The sequence below is a fragment of the Bos mutus genome, chromosome 12 (genome assembly GCF_027580195.1).
Source record: "Bos mutus isolate GX-2022 chromosome 12, NWIPB_WYAK_1.1, whole genome shotgun sequence".
Lineage (NCBI taxonomy): Eukaryota > Metazoa > Chordata > Mammalia > Artiodactyla > Bovidae > Bos > Bos mutus.
The window spans coordinates 72,711,416-72,725,505 of record NC_091628.1 but is presented as its reverse complement, the minus strand read 5'-3'; the positions used below and the strand labels follow the sequence as shown (position 1 = coordinate 72,725,505).

General features: G+C 47.0%; 1 long non-coding RNA gene across 1 annotated transcript in view; it reads right to left on the bottom strand.

Annotated features, from left to right (window-relative positions):
• LOC138990233 (uncharacterized) overlaps positions 1 to 12,268 on the bottom strand; it is a 31,497-nt gene extending 19,229 nt beyond the window's left edge. The window contains exon 1 of the long non-coding RNA XR_011466353.1: positions 12,125 to 12,268. This is a non-coding gene — a long non-coding RNA (uncharacterized lncRNA). The remainder of the gene's footprint in view (positions 1 to 12,124) is intronic.
• Positions 12,269 to 14,090: the final 1,822 nt, after the last annotated feature.

Below are 14,090 nucleotides of genomic sequence, written 5' to 3'. Positions count from 1 at the left end.
AATTGATTTGGACTTTCTTTCTCCATTGATTGCTGCTTTTTTGTTAGTTTCCCTGCATTTGCCAGTTCAGAATCTGCCCGTGGCGAACATCATTTGTCCAAACGAGCTCCCCTTGGGGAGAAAGGAGGCCACGTCAGGTCATGCAAAAATGAGAATGTTTTTGTTGGTGTAACTGTGTCTCCCCCGCCCCCATGCAGGTACATCCACGTCAGGAACCATCATGACTAATTACAGGGTCAGCTCAAGGCGTCGAGTTGTGCAATCGGGGCCCACACACACCAAAGCAATGTTTGTATTTGCTTGTTTTGTTCCAGAGATTTTGCTTATGTAATTGCTACCAAGCTGAACCTTCCTGAACATCGTTTACTCCACACCTTAACTCCGTAAATGAGTCTGGATCAACCCTTTAGGTCAAAAGATGAGAAGATCCCTAATTTCCAGCATTTCCAGGCTGTCTGTTCTCCATGGAAAACGATTGCCTCAGAAGACAATGGTTCTGTCACAACCTCTGCTGTGACACACCAAAATACAATCCGGCGCCTGGCAACTTGCAAAATGCTTCAGCACTAAAATGCTCCCATTTTGTTTTTAAAGGAAGATTGCACAAAGACATTAAAAACAATTTTCTGATGTAGCATGTTTTGCTCAACTTCATTTGACATGGTCAATAAATTTGTGGAGAAAATCAGCGTATTAAGAACTATAAATTTTCCTTATTTCCAAGAATATTGATTGTGACAAGAGACTGGATACGTATTTGTAGGCACCAGGAAGGTTCAGGAAGGGTCCTCCTGGCAATAAGGTCCTCCATGAGGTCTGCCAGGCTGCTCTGTCTGTGGGCTTCTCCAGGCAAGAATACTGGAGTGGGTTGCCACGCCCTTCTCCAGGGGATCTTCCCGACCCAGGGATCAACTCAGCTCTCCCACATTGCAGGCAGATTTTTGACCATCTGAACCACCAGGGAAGCTCTACAAAGCATGAAATGGAAAATGGCTAAAGTTAGAGTTTTTGCACAGAAAGCAGTACAGTTTCTTTGCAGCCTCTAAAGGTCCAGCGAGTGGAAGGTATCCCAGGGGAGGTGTGTCCTGACACCTCAGGGAAACAGGAGGACAGCAGGTGAGACTCTTCAAATATTCCCCCAAACAAGACTCGGGTAAATTTTCCCAAAGTTCCTAGAGATGGAGAACTATAGGAAACTAAGAAATTAGATCAACTACACATTGCATGTAAAAGGCATGGTGAGGAAAAGAAGGAGTTGCTTCCATACTCGGCTCTGAAAGCGAGCCCTGAATTTGGACGCTGGTGGGACACAGCCTGGCCATCAGGACAGGCCAGCAATAGGCAGGCCAGGGGCCTCAGAAGTGGCCGTGACCAGGAGGAGGCGGACGGGGCCCGGAGGAGGGGCCGCCCCAGGGATGCGGGGCACCGCTGTCCCACCGTGCCAGTGGAGCCCGGACAGCCTGGACTCGAGGCCCTGGTGAGCACCGTCCTCTGCAGCCAGGCCATCTCACTTAAGCGACTTGCGGACTTACCCTAGGGGGGACCTTCTCAGGGGAAAGTTCCTTCCTCTCCTAGCACTACAAGCTCTGCGCCGAACACTATGTCACCAGGAATATCATCCCGTGTGTGTCTTCTCTGGGGTTGAGTCTGAGAAAATGGTGTTCCCCAGCCTTGCAAACCAGCTGCAGGCATACCTTCAGATGCAGGTGTTCAGTTCCAGACCACTGCAATAAAGCCAACATCCCAGTAAAACAAACACCGCGATAGAGGGAATCACACAAATGTTTTGCTTTCCTGGTGCATATAAAAGCTCCATTTACAAGGGATGGCCACCTAGGAGGTGTGCAATAGCATTATGTCTAAAAAGCATGTACATACTTTAATTAAAAAATACTTCATTGCTTAGAAATGCTAACACCATCGGAGCTTCAGCAGAGTGCAGTGCACATGCGTGCTCAGTTGCTTCGTGTCCGATTCTTTGTGACCCTGTGGACTGCAGCCCGCCAGGCTCCTCTGTCCATGGGATTCTCCAAGCAAGAATACTGGGGCGGGTTGCCATGCCCTCTTCCAGGGGATCTTCCCAACCCAGGGATCAAACCTGCATCTCCTACGTCTCCTGCATTGCGGTAGATTCTTTACTGCTGAGCCACCAGGGTAGCCTGCAAGGTGCAGTCGTAACATCAAAGGTCATTGATCACAGATTGCCAAAACAAATACAGTACTAATAATGAAAAAGTTTGAAATATCACACGAATTACCAAAAGATGATGCAGAGACACCAAGTGAGCAAATACTGTTGGACAAACGGCACTGAGAGACTTCCTAGAGGCAGGGTTGGCCCAAACCCTCAGTTTGAAGAAAGTAGGCAACATCTTTTTTTTTTTTTTTTTCCTCATGGCAGAGCATAAAGGATCTTAGTTCCCTGCCAGGAATCAAACCTGGTCACGGGAGCAGGTCTCCCAGGAGTGTTATGTAAACCATTCAGTCTCTCGGTCCCTGGTTAGCCTGTTTCTGGAATAAAAGAGGGAACTCTGTGACTTTGCCTGCAGACTTCATTCTTGCTGCAATATTTCCTCTCTGCGTGGGTGTCCCTCAAACATTTTCTTGTCCACCCCTGAAGGAGTTTTTAGACGTGTCCTTCCTAACCCCTCCCTGTGACCTGTTCTGGTCACAGATACACTGCACGTGGTGGTACTGTGGTCATTTGAAGGCCCACAGACTGCAGTCATATCTCAGGGGCTTTCTGTCCATCGAGGATCAGTTTTCACCTCCTGGGAACCACATTGCCCTGTTGGAGATGCATGTTCTACCAAATTCGTGACTTCCCTGTCCCGTTTTTAAGAAGAGGTGTGTGGAGAGCGTTTGAAATTCTCGTTCCCGTTTCCAATGAGCAATTCTTAATACACAATCTTGCTGCTCTTAAAACTCTTGAGATGATCCCGCGTTTCCCTGTGAAAGGAAAGGTCAGCCTCTTCCCATGGAGACCTGAAGGGTGTGAAATTCGATGCTGGCGGCCACACCTGCCCTTGGACGTGGGTTGGGAGGGGGGAGGAGGGAAGGACAGTGACGTGAAGTGGGTGCCAGGTGACAAGCAGTGTCAGGCATGTTCCATCGTAAGCAGGAAAGGAAAGGCACTGTTCATAGGCAGATAAAGGAATATCTGCCTATCTCAGGGGTTCTGATGGTGGTGTTGCAAATAAATGACATACTACTTTTTCAAAAACTCTACTGAAGTGCAGGTGATTTATAATGTTGTATTAATTCCTGCTGCATAATGAAGTCACTCAGTTATATATTCCTTTTAAAAATATTTTTTCCATATGGTTTATATAGGATGGCTTCCCTGGTGGCTCAGATGGTAAAGTGTCTGCCTGCAATGCAGGAGACCTGGATTCGATCTGATCCCTGGGTCGGGAAGATCCCCTGGAGAAGGAAATGGCAACGCACTCCTGTACTGTTGCCTGGAAAATTCCGTGGACGGAGTTGACCAGTAGGCTACAGTCCATGAAAATTCCGTGGACAGAGTTGACTGGTAGGCTACAGTCCATGGGGTCGCAGAGTCGCACACGACTGGGCAGCTTCCCTTATACAGGACACTGAATATAATTCCCTGTGCTCTACAGAGGGACCTTCTTTATCCCTTCTACATGCAAAACCTTACATCTGCGGAACCCCAACCTCCCCCTCCACGCCTCCCCCAAAACCCTCCCCTTTGGCAACCATCAGTCTGTTCTCTACGTCTGTGATTCCGTTTACAGAATTTAACATAAAAACAGACCTCCAGCATCTCAGCACCGCTCAGTGTGGGAACTCTCCCACCTTCTGCAGGGGAAGTGGCCCCACGTCGCTGTTTCCGTGGAGAGGTCAGCCCCGCCGGGCACAGAGCGTTTTCCCAGGGACCCACAGTCTAGCTTAGGCGGGTGCCCCTGAGGCCATTTGGCACCTGTGTTTGGGTGTTGGCCAGATGTCCGTCCAGCAGATGGCTGGAGCCATCAGCACATGTCCGGAAGCCAGTGCATACACTACCTCGGAGCGTTAAGCCAAACCCTCCGCCTCTTGCAGTTTGCAGATGCGGCTCTGACAGCATCTCTTCCTCCTCCCAGGAGGAGTGAGAGGTTGTGCCATCCTGCCCAGCGCCCCTAGTGCTGCCTGAGCCACGTGAAGGGTCAGAGCGAGGGGCTCCGGGGCTCTTACAAAGTGCTAGAAGGAGAGGCTGGGGAGGGCACGTCTTTGGAGCACTCCTCCCAGCAGGTGAGTGCCATCTGATGCTCCTGGGATCCCCAGCATGCTCCCTACAGGTCAGACCCAGGGCTCTGCAGGGTGGATCCTCCGGCAGACATGTCGCATTGGGGAAAGTGAGGGTGGGGGATGGCTTCTGCATTCCCCATCCTCTCCCACCATAAAGATGCAAACTGATCCACAAGGCAGAGTCACTTCTCACCTGGCCTTGTTCGTTCAGATTCTGTCTTTACACTCTGGTGAACTGATTCTGAAAGAGATGAGTGGATCCCAATGCACAGAACTTTTAAGTTTGGACTTTCCTTCCTCGGTTGACTGGAGCAAATCCAGACTGCGGCGCTGCCCCCATCCTAATGCTGGGTCAGCAGAAACAATGGCGCCCAGGGTGGCCGGCTCACAGGCAGGACCTGAGGTCCAGGCTTGGCCATCAGCTGCAAGACCACCACACTGATTTGTCTTTCTACTTCTGGGCCGCGTTCAGAGCAGTGCGTGGGGAAGCCGCCCAACGGGATGCTGGCTGCAGAAATGAGTGAATGCAACTCTCAAAACTGCCTTCCATTTCTCCCGAGTTCCTACTTTTTATACAAGAAGCAGAAGCAGCTACAATGGCTAAGAGTGAGAGCTGGGTGCTATGAGACAGACTCTTCCTGGATTCTCTTGGCAGGCCAGTGAAAAAGGTAAATATACATGATACCCCATTAACATGGAGTAATGGCAACCTTTAGAACTGACTCATTTGTTTTCTCAACAGTGTGTTCGAGGGCAGGGAGTGCAGAGATGAACCCGATGGGCAAGGTTGAGTGGAACCACTGAGGGTCTCTGGTGAGGCGGGGGTGAGGGGTTGTTGTTCTCAGCCTGGGAGGTGAGCGATCGTTGTCTCAGCTTGCAGGCTTGGCCCAGATTCTGAGATAACAGGGCAAGTCTCATTAAGCATCCTGCTACATGAATATCAAGCTCGTGTGATCTGGAGAATGTTTCAAACATAATTTATTATTGACATGAATCAAATAAAAAGCCATACATTGCACCGTCCCAAATTTCACTCTTGATAGCATGAGTCAGCTAGTTTTCTCCAAAAAGGTCCAGATAGTAAATATTTCCGTTTTTCAGGCTGTGCGACCTCATTCTCAACTATTCACTTTGTTTTGTAGCAGGAAAGTGGCAGTAGACAAGGCATACACAAACGGTCAGGGCCACGTCCCAATAAAACTTTATTTACAAGCACAGGTGGGTGCCCACCACGTCCCAATAAAACTTTATTTACAAGCACAGGTGGGTGCCCGTATCAGAGCCGGGGGCCACAGTTGACTCACTCTTGGTTTATAGCGTTGAAACAAAATTGTTACAGTAAACAGAGCATGCTTCCAGGAAACGTGAGTTAGAAGAAGTTATATGGCAAGCGTGGTACGTGCTCTGCCCCTCAGTCGCATCCGACTCTTTTGCGACCCCATGGACTGTAGCCCGCCAGGCTCCTCTGTCCATGGGATTTCCCAGGCAGGAACACTGGAGTGGGCTGCCGTTTCCTTCTCCAACACCTGGTATATACCTTACAAAAAGTAAGTTCAAAAATGAGATTTTAAAAGATAAGTTCTCATTCTGAGATGCAGAACATCTTTGTATCTCTTAAAAATTATAAGCAAAGCTTTCTGTAACAGTATTTTTCCAAGGACTCAATCTATATACTGCCAGGAGATTCCCAAACTGCTTGAAAAAAAAAAAAAGGCTAAAAATCACTGATTTAAAATAAAATACAAATTTCAAAGTGGACAATCTCCAATTTCCTAATAATGATGGTACCAGTCATTCTACCAAACTCTACTCCAGAGAAGGCCATGCTAAACCACTAGCAATGTCATTATCTAGTCTGCCTGATTCCCCAGTCACATTTGTGGGCCCAGAAAACTCCCCAAAAGGCAGGAGAAGGAGACAGCAAGCCCTGTGCAGTCGCAGACTGAAGCTGTCCACTCCTCCTTCTGTGACAGCAACATTCACCAAGGGTTTTTAGCTCTGTCGTAAACTACAATTTCCTTGGGGTCTCATGAAACCTCGGGGTGTTCCCGGGAGGATTAATTCCTTTTAGGGAGATCAAGCAGGAAATAAAACAAGATTACTCACAGGTAAAGGAATGTTCTTAGAAATTCCTTTTTACTATTGTTCGTTTCTTTTTTACTGAACATGCCAAAAACCACACCTTGTAACTCTGGGAAATTCATTTTCCACAGCTATGTAAAGGACTCTCTATACCTCAGACTGTGGCTTCTACAGATGATAGCTGAAGCATTAAAAGCTTTCAGAAACTTTTTTTAAAAATAACCAAAAACAGCACTGGGCACATGCTTCCCTGACAGAAAAAAATGAAATAAAATCAAGCTCTAGGTGTATTCCCAGGAAGCTCAACATAGCTGGAGGGCTCAGGGCCTAGAAAATAAGGAATGATTTCCAAGAAATTTATATGTATTAATTAAAAATCGTATGTATTTTTACCTACATACACAAAAAGAGAGATAGTTGTAAAGAATCCACACCTGAAAATCTTTCAAAACTTTAAAAGGTTAATAAACCCAGAATAGCATCCCAGTATTTAAGAAGAAAAAAGTCAGAGTACTAATGTACCAAACTTCAGCACTTATTATAGAAGTAGAATAATTACAACGGTATGGGATTGGCAGAAGAACAGACAAAACAGATCAATGAAATAGAACAGATAACCTAGAAATAGACCCGCACAAATAAAGACAAATGATTTTTGAAAAAGAACCAAGGTAAATCAATGGAGAAAAGACAGACTCTGCAACAAAGGAACATCCTGAAGCAACTGGACATCCACATGCAAAAAAATAAAGCCAGACACAGACCCTACAAACTTCACAAAAATTAACTCAGAATAGGTGGCAGAACTAAGCACAAAATGCAAAGCCATACACTCCCAGAAGATAGCCCAGGAGCAAATCGAGATGAGTTTGGATTTGGTGACAACATCACTAAAAACACAATCCAGGAAAGAAGCAGTGCATCAGGTGGACTTCATTAAAATTAAAAACCACTGCCTGAGCTCAGGGAAAGCCAGTGTCCCAGAGGAGAGCCAGTTAGTGGGGAGGAGTTCTCTCTTATTTGGGGAGGGTCAGCCTTTCTTCTCTTCAGGTCTTCAACTGACTGGGTGAGGCCCACGCCTACACTGGGGAGAGCAATCGGCCTTACTTAGTTACCAATGCAAGTGCTAATCCCATTCAAAGCATCCTCACAGACACACCCAGGATACTGTTTGACCAACATCTGGGCCCCATGGACCAGTCAGGATGACCCAGTGAGGGAAGCTGGGGGCAGTGGTGGGAGCAAGGGGCTCATGGGGACACTCTGTACCTCTCGCTCAGTTCCTGCATGAACCTAAAAATGCTCCAAAGAATAAAATATACGTTCAAAAAAAAAGATTAACAACTCAGAATGAATAGCTCACTTTTCAAAGAAGTAATCTCCAAACATAGCTACATGAAAGGTGAATGCATCTTACAAAAATAAATTTCAGTTAAGTGGAATTGATTGACAAGATTCACCAGTTTTCAAAAGCCTCTCCCCTTCAGCCAAGCGGATATTAATACAACCCTTATTGCAAGATGATGATCATTAACTGGCAATTTAAATTTGTATAGTGACTGTTCTCTGAGTGTTACAGTAGAGGATTTCTGAGTGTAGGTTAAAGTAGACAGAGGTACCTTTAGTCAAGAGAATTCTGCCACCTTCAGTCTAGAAAAGAGGAGAAGGGGCTCTATGTAGCTCACTCCAGGGCATAGGAGAACTCCACATGCTTTGGTAACAATGAAAGAAGGGAGTGACTATTACACCAAGTTTGATGTTAAATCACGGCTCAATAAAATCAGAGGTTGGAAAACTATTGCCTAAGACTCAAATATGACCACCTCGTGTTTTGCAAATAAAGTTTTATTGGAACACAGCTGTGCTCACTTGTTTAGTCGTTGTCTGTGGCTACTTTTGCAAAGGCGAAAGTGAAAAGTGAAGGTGAAGTTGCTCAGTCGAGTCCGACTCTTTGTGACCCCATGGACTGTAGCCTGCAGGCTTCTCCATCCACGGGATTCTCTGTACTATCTGGCCCTTTCTAGAATAATCCTTCCACCTCCCAATAAATTTTATCAGTTGTTATTTTCTTAGGGGAAGTTTGGCTTGTTTAATTTTATGAGGGAGAAGAAATGTCTCCAACCACTTCTAAATATGATATGGTATCCTGAATTAAATCCTGGAAGAGAAAAGGAACATTGGTTTGAAGAATGGTGAAATCTGAATAACGTCTGTAGTTAAAAGCATTACAGAAATGTTAATTTCAATGCAACTTGGTTACATAAAACATTAACACTAGGGAAGTTCTCTGCGAAATGCATGCAACTTTTCTGAAAATCTAAAATTATTGCAAGATATAAATGTTATTTAGAGAAAAGTTCTCAGCAGATAGATATTTGAAGTAAACATTCAGAATGTGGATGGAGTCTGTCTCAAGTCATAGCAGTGGTGTGGCTATAAGGGTCATTCATTCATTTATCCAATAAACATTTAAGGACTTGTGACAGCAACCAAAAAATCTCTTTACAGGAGTATGTATGAACATAGGCTCGCTTCCCTGATTTTGGCAATCTTATCCAAGCTGTAAAAATCTTCCTGACACAGATGACAAGTGCATTGTGAGCAGGTAAACGGAGGTTTGGATTTGCAGGTAACAAAAAGTTCAGATAAGCTCAGATAAAGTCTTCCATTTTCAACATTCCCAGAGGAAGTTTAAAAAAGAGAGGAAATGAATACTTCCTTAAAGTACTGAGGAGAGGAGGAGGTGAAACATCTGAGCGCCCGCTCTTCACCCAGGTCGCACATTTCCTCTCCTGGCTGCCTGCCAGGTCTGAGCACCATGGAAGCATTAGCCCCGACAGAAGCCAAAGGGCTGAGCCCAGGGGCCAGGCTGGGTCCCCAAGGCTCTGGGACAGCCGGTCTCGGGGAAGTTGTTTCCAGTCCTGGAAGAAAGTTCACGCCACATGCAGATGGGGCTCTGGATGACTGGAAGCCAGACTCTTCAAAAGGCAGAAGTGGGTATGAAATCGTGTCCAGAGACCCCATGGACTGTAGCCTGCAGGCTTCTCCGTCCATGGGATGGAGCAGCGATGGTCCATCCCAGCCCTTCGGGGGTCGGACACACTGCAGAGATGTGTAAGATGCTAGCAGCGCGAGGAGACCCTGCAGTGCCCACGCAGTTTTATTTGTTATTTGATCAGTGGCACAGAGAGGGAAGGTGCCCCCACCCTTTCCTGCTCAGTGGCTGTCCACGCTCACGACCAGCGCACATCTACCAAGATGCAATGACCAGCTCTGTGGGGAAGAACTGGTTAGTCCGTCCTGTTCCACTAAAGTTCAGAGCCTAGTAGTTAAGCCCTGCCCGGTTGCAGGGAAATAAGCCTCACACATCCACCTCTGCCTGCCCAGTCTTAGGTTCAGGCCCTGCACACTGAAGGGATCAGAAGAATAAGTTTGAATGTGCCCTTCAACTCTGAAACGTATGGCACTGTGGTGAGAGCCATGAGCTCTGACGTCCACACGCTCCCTCTGACCTGATTAGGGAGGTGTCCCCTGGAGAGAAAGTGACGGAGTTGAGGTCTGGGGACCCCACTTGGGTCACTTAGGTGCAAGAATTCTGACATTCAGAAAATACCCATTCCCAGAACCGAAGGGCCCTGTGACAGTCCGGCCCCTGGGAATCAGTGCCGTAAGTGCCCGGGCCCTGTGACAGTCTGGCCCCTGGGAATCAGTGCTGTAAGTGCCCGGGCCCTGTGACAGTCCGGCCTCTGGGAATCAGTGCCGTAAGTGCCCGCCAAGACTCAGCAAAGGGCACTTGGTGATCTCAAGGAGGAAACTTGAGCCTGGGGAAACAAAAATACTGTTTGGATTGTATTTCCTGTCATAAAGTTGGAGTCATGGTTTTCGCTCCCAAGCCGGAAACGAAGTGTTTCCTTATTGCCAGAGGCCTGAGATACAGGGTTAAAGGTCCCAGCGCAGAAAGTGATTCAGTGGCGGCTGTGTCCCCAGAGAACACTGACCAATGGCTCCACAGGCGACGGGCTCGCTGCTGAGCACTTTGCAAGAACTGGCTAATTTAACTCCCACATCTGCCTGCAAGGCAGGAGACCCTGGTTCGATCCCTGGATAGGGAAGACCCCCTGCAGAAGGGCATGGCAACCCGCTCCGGTGTTCTTGCCTGGAGAATCCCATGGACGGAGGAGCCTGGTGGGCTACAGTCCATGGAGTTGCAAAGAGTTGGACGCGACTGAGCGACTAACACTCTCTTTCACCTTCATCAGCTCTACAGAGAAGAGGTTGTCATGATTCCAACAGGAGGAAAGCAATTCTCAGGCTTAATAACCCAGCCCAAGTCATAAAACTAAGAAGAACTCGAACACCAGGAGTCAGAACCCGAGGTCCACAACTTTCAGCACCCTGCCTGGAGCCCTGCGACGTGGGGATGTGACCCCAGCTAAGCGACAACGTGACCTCCCCTCTCAGAAGAGCAATGACGGAGATGCAGCCAAGGTCTCCTCCCCGCAGCCTAGAAGCTGAGGCTCTGCTGCCCTCTGTCCTGGAGGAGCCCTGAAGTGTGTCCTGTAGCCACTGACCCCTCTCAACAACCAACTCTGAGCTCTGGCGTAGCCTCAGATAACTTGACCTTGTGAGCAACCCTTTACCTAAAAAGTAGGGGCTAAAAAGCTTATGCACTTTCCCAGTTTATAAGACAAGCTCACACGAGATCTGGGGATGGAGTGACATTTAGAATCAAAATGGTTCATGTTCATACAAGACAGACAAAACTACTGTTTTCTCCATGAAATTATAGTTCGATGCATCTGCTCTTTCTATGGTCCTTATTTAATTTCTCTTTCTGTGTCTCTGATGGTAACACAACATACAACTCACAAAAGAGCTTTTCCTGTTCAGGAATGTATTTTACCTTGTGTGACCACATCGTCATATTTTATTTCCGTCTCAAGAACCTGATACAATTAAACTTTATACAAACTTATTTATTTAAACTGATACAATTAAATTCGACCACTTCTAGTGGTCTCTCACTAAAAGTGACTCTCTGCTCAAAATATATACTGTACTTTTGTATATTCTACTGAAGTACATGCTTGGGACTCCCCTGGCCATCCGGTGGTTAAGATTCCACGCTTCCCCTGCAGGCGGCTTGGGTTCAATGCTTGGTGGAGGAACTAAGATCCCACACGCCACATGGTACAGCCAAGTAAATAAATAATAAAGTACTTCTGTGTTGTCATTAAACGTAAGTGCTCTTGTGTAGAAAGTTGGGGTATTTTTATATTCTTATTTTTGAAAATGACCATAGTTTTTAATTTTAAATTAATTTAGTTTTTAATTTAAAGTTGTATGCTTTCTCTTAGACTGATTGGGCTTCCCTAGTGGCTCAGTGGTAAAGAATCCACCTGTAACGTTGGAGCCGCAGGAGACTCGGGTTCGATCCTTGGGTTGGGAAGATCCCCTGGAGGAGGCCATGGCAACCCACTCCAGTATCCTTGCCTAGAGAATCTCATGGACAGAGGAGCCTGGCGGGCTACAGTCCATGGGGTTGCAAAGAGTCAGACATGACTGAAATGACTTAGCGCAAAGCATGCAGGCTTAAGCTGATTGTCTTACAATAAAGTCAAAAGCCATATTCTCCTTCTATCTGACATTTCCAACCATGGGAGCTTATCTTTAGTGATAAGACATATAAATTGATGATCTTCAGTGACTGTCACCTACAAAAAAATGATTCTTTTATACAGTTTTACCAAACACAGCCAGTTGAACAAAAAGCAGAAAACTTTGCCAGCATTACCTTGAAGCGAATGAATGAGAATATCAGCGTGACGTGGCCTCTGTCTCTGCAAAGGTGTTCTCTACCTGCACTGCGTAGAGAGAACACAGGGCCGCTCCATCTGACTCCCCGTGGCGTTCTCAGCACAAGGAGTTAAACCACAACTCAACTGCATATCAGAACTGGCAGGAATTCCTTCTGTCTTAGGAAGCGATCTGATGATAGCGGTGTTGTAATACGTCTGTGGTGAGTTCACTGAAGACACGGTGTTCTGTTCTTGTCAGACCCTGCTCATCGAAACAGGACTTTTGCAATGAGGGAGAGGATGAAGGCAGTGACCTACGAAAACAGCTTGGGAGAGAGGCCAGAGGTCAACAACGTGGCCTGCAAATGTTGAGGAAGAGCAGGAGGGCACCTTGTCGAAAATGTGCGGCCAGATGTGAGAGGGGAGCCAGGGCTTTCGTGTACGTGTACACACGTGTGCGTGAGTGTGGATGTGCACACCTGCGCTTTGGGAGAGCACACAAGCACATGTGTGAGTGTGTGGTGTGTGTGAATGTGTGTGTGTGTTTACACCACAGAAGATGAGCCAGAAAACGCCCATTGATTCCAACCAAACTGGCCTGAACTTGGACGCCCTGGAATCGTATCAAACGCATCCCAAGAGAGATTGGAGAGGAAATGAACCAAAAGCTCTGTTTCCAGTTAGGATGGAATTAACTCCATAATTGAGTCTGGCAGGATGACTCTGCTAGCTAGGAATTTTGATAGATGGTGTCATGTGAGCTAAGCCAGGCTGAAGTTTCAACATAAACAACACACTCGTTCCCAGTTTCAGGGGAAGAGTTAAGTTTTAAACCGAGGATGTCTTCATTTCCCCTTTTTCTTCTCTTCCTCTTGAATTTAGCAGTAATATACCTTCATAAGACAAGTGAGGGCTTCTCTGTGGATCCTCCCAAGGTGACAATGGACACAGGAGGATGTTGCACATGAGAAGATGTTGTTCATTTGCTCAGTTGTGGACGACTCTTTGTGACCAGGTGGGCTATCACATGACAGGCTTCCCTGTCCTTCACCATCTCCTGGAGCTCACTCAAACTCATGTCCATTGAGTCGGTGATGCCATCCAACCATCTCGTCCTCTGCCATCCCCTTCTCCTCCTGCATTCAATCCTTCCCAGCGTCAATGTCTTTCCCAATGAGTCAGCTCTTAGCATCAGGTGGCCAAAGTATTGGAGCTTCAACATCAGTCCTTCCAATGACTATTCAGGATTGATTTCCTTTAAGATTGATTGGTTTGATCTCCCTGCTATCCAAGGGACTCTCAAGAGTCTTCTCCAGCATCACGATTGGAAAGCATCAGTTCTTTGGCACTCAGCCTTTTTTATGCTCCAGCTCTCACACCGTACATGACCGATGGAGAAACCACAGCTCTGACCAGAGTGAATGGATGAGGGGAGCCCGCCCTGGAGCCAGTGCAGGGAGTCACGGCAGGGTTATCTGAGCGTCACCAGTGCCCACCCTCACCAGCCTTCCAGGCAGCTCTCTCCAAGATCCACGTGCAAATTCTCTGCCTGCCTGCAGCCTGGATGCCCTTGACTCCCAGGTTGGTTCCCAAGAGGAGGTCTGGGCCATCAGGCTTGTTTCTGGGAACTATCATCTCACAGTATGTGGAAGACCTGCTCGCTCACAGGAAATATTCAGGTTAAGACAGAAGTTACCCATCTTGGTTGGAATCTTGGCTGCTATCACGTAAAAGTCAGTGGGGTAAATTTTGAATTCTCCAGGCCATTTTTCTTTATAATTTGAGGGGGTGGGGGGTGGGGGTTCAAACCTAACAGTTTTGTGGAAAAAAAAAAAAAAGATGAGAATTTGAATGCAAAGCTCAAAGCAGAGCCTGGCCCTTATGAATATCCAGTGCCTTTACATGGAACTTCCAGTGCATCTGAACTTCCCAGAAGGAATCAGTGGCATGGAAGTTGCTAGA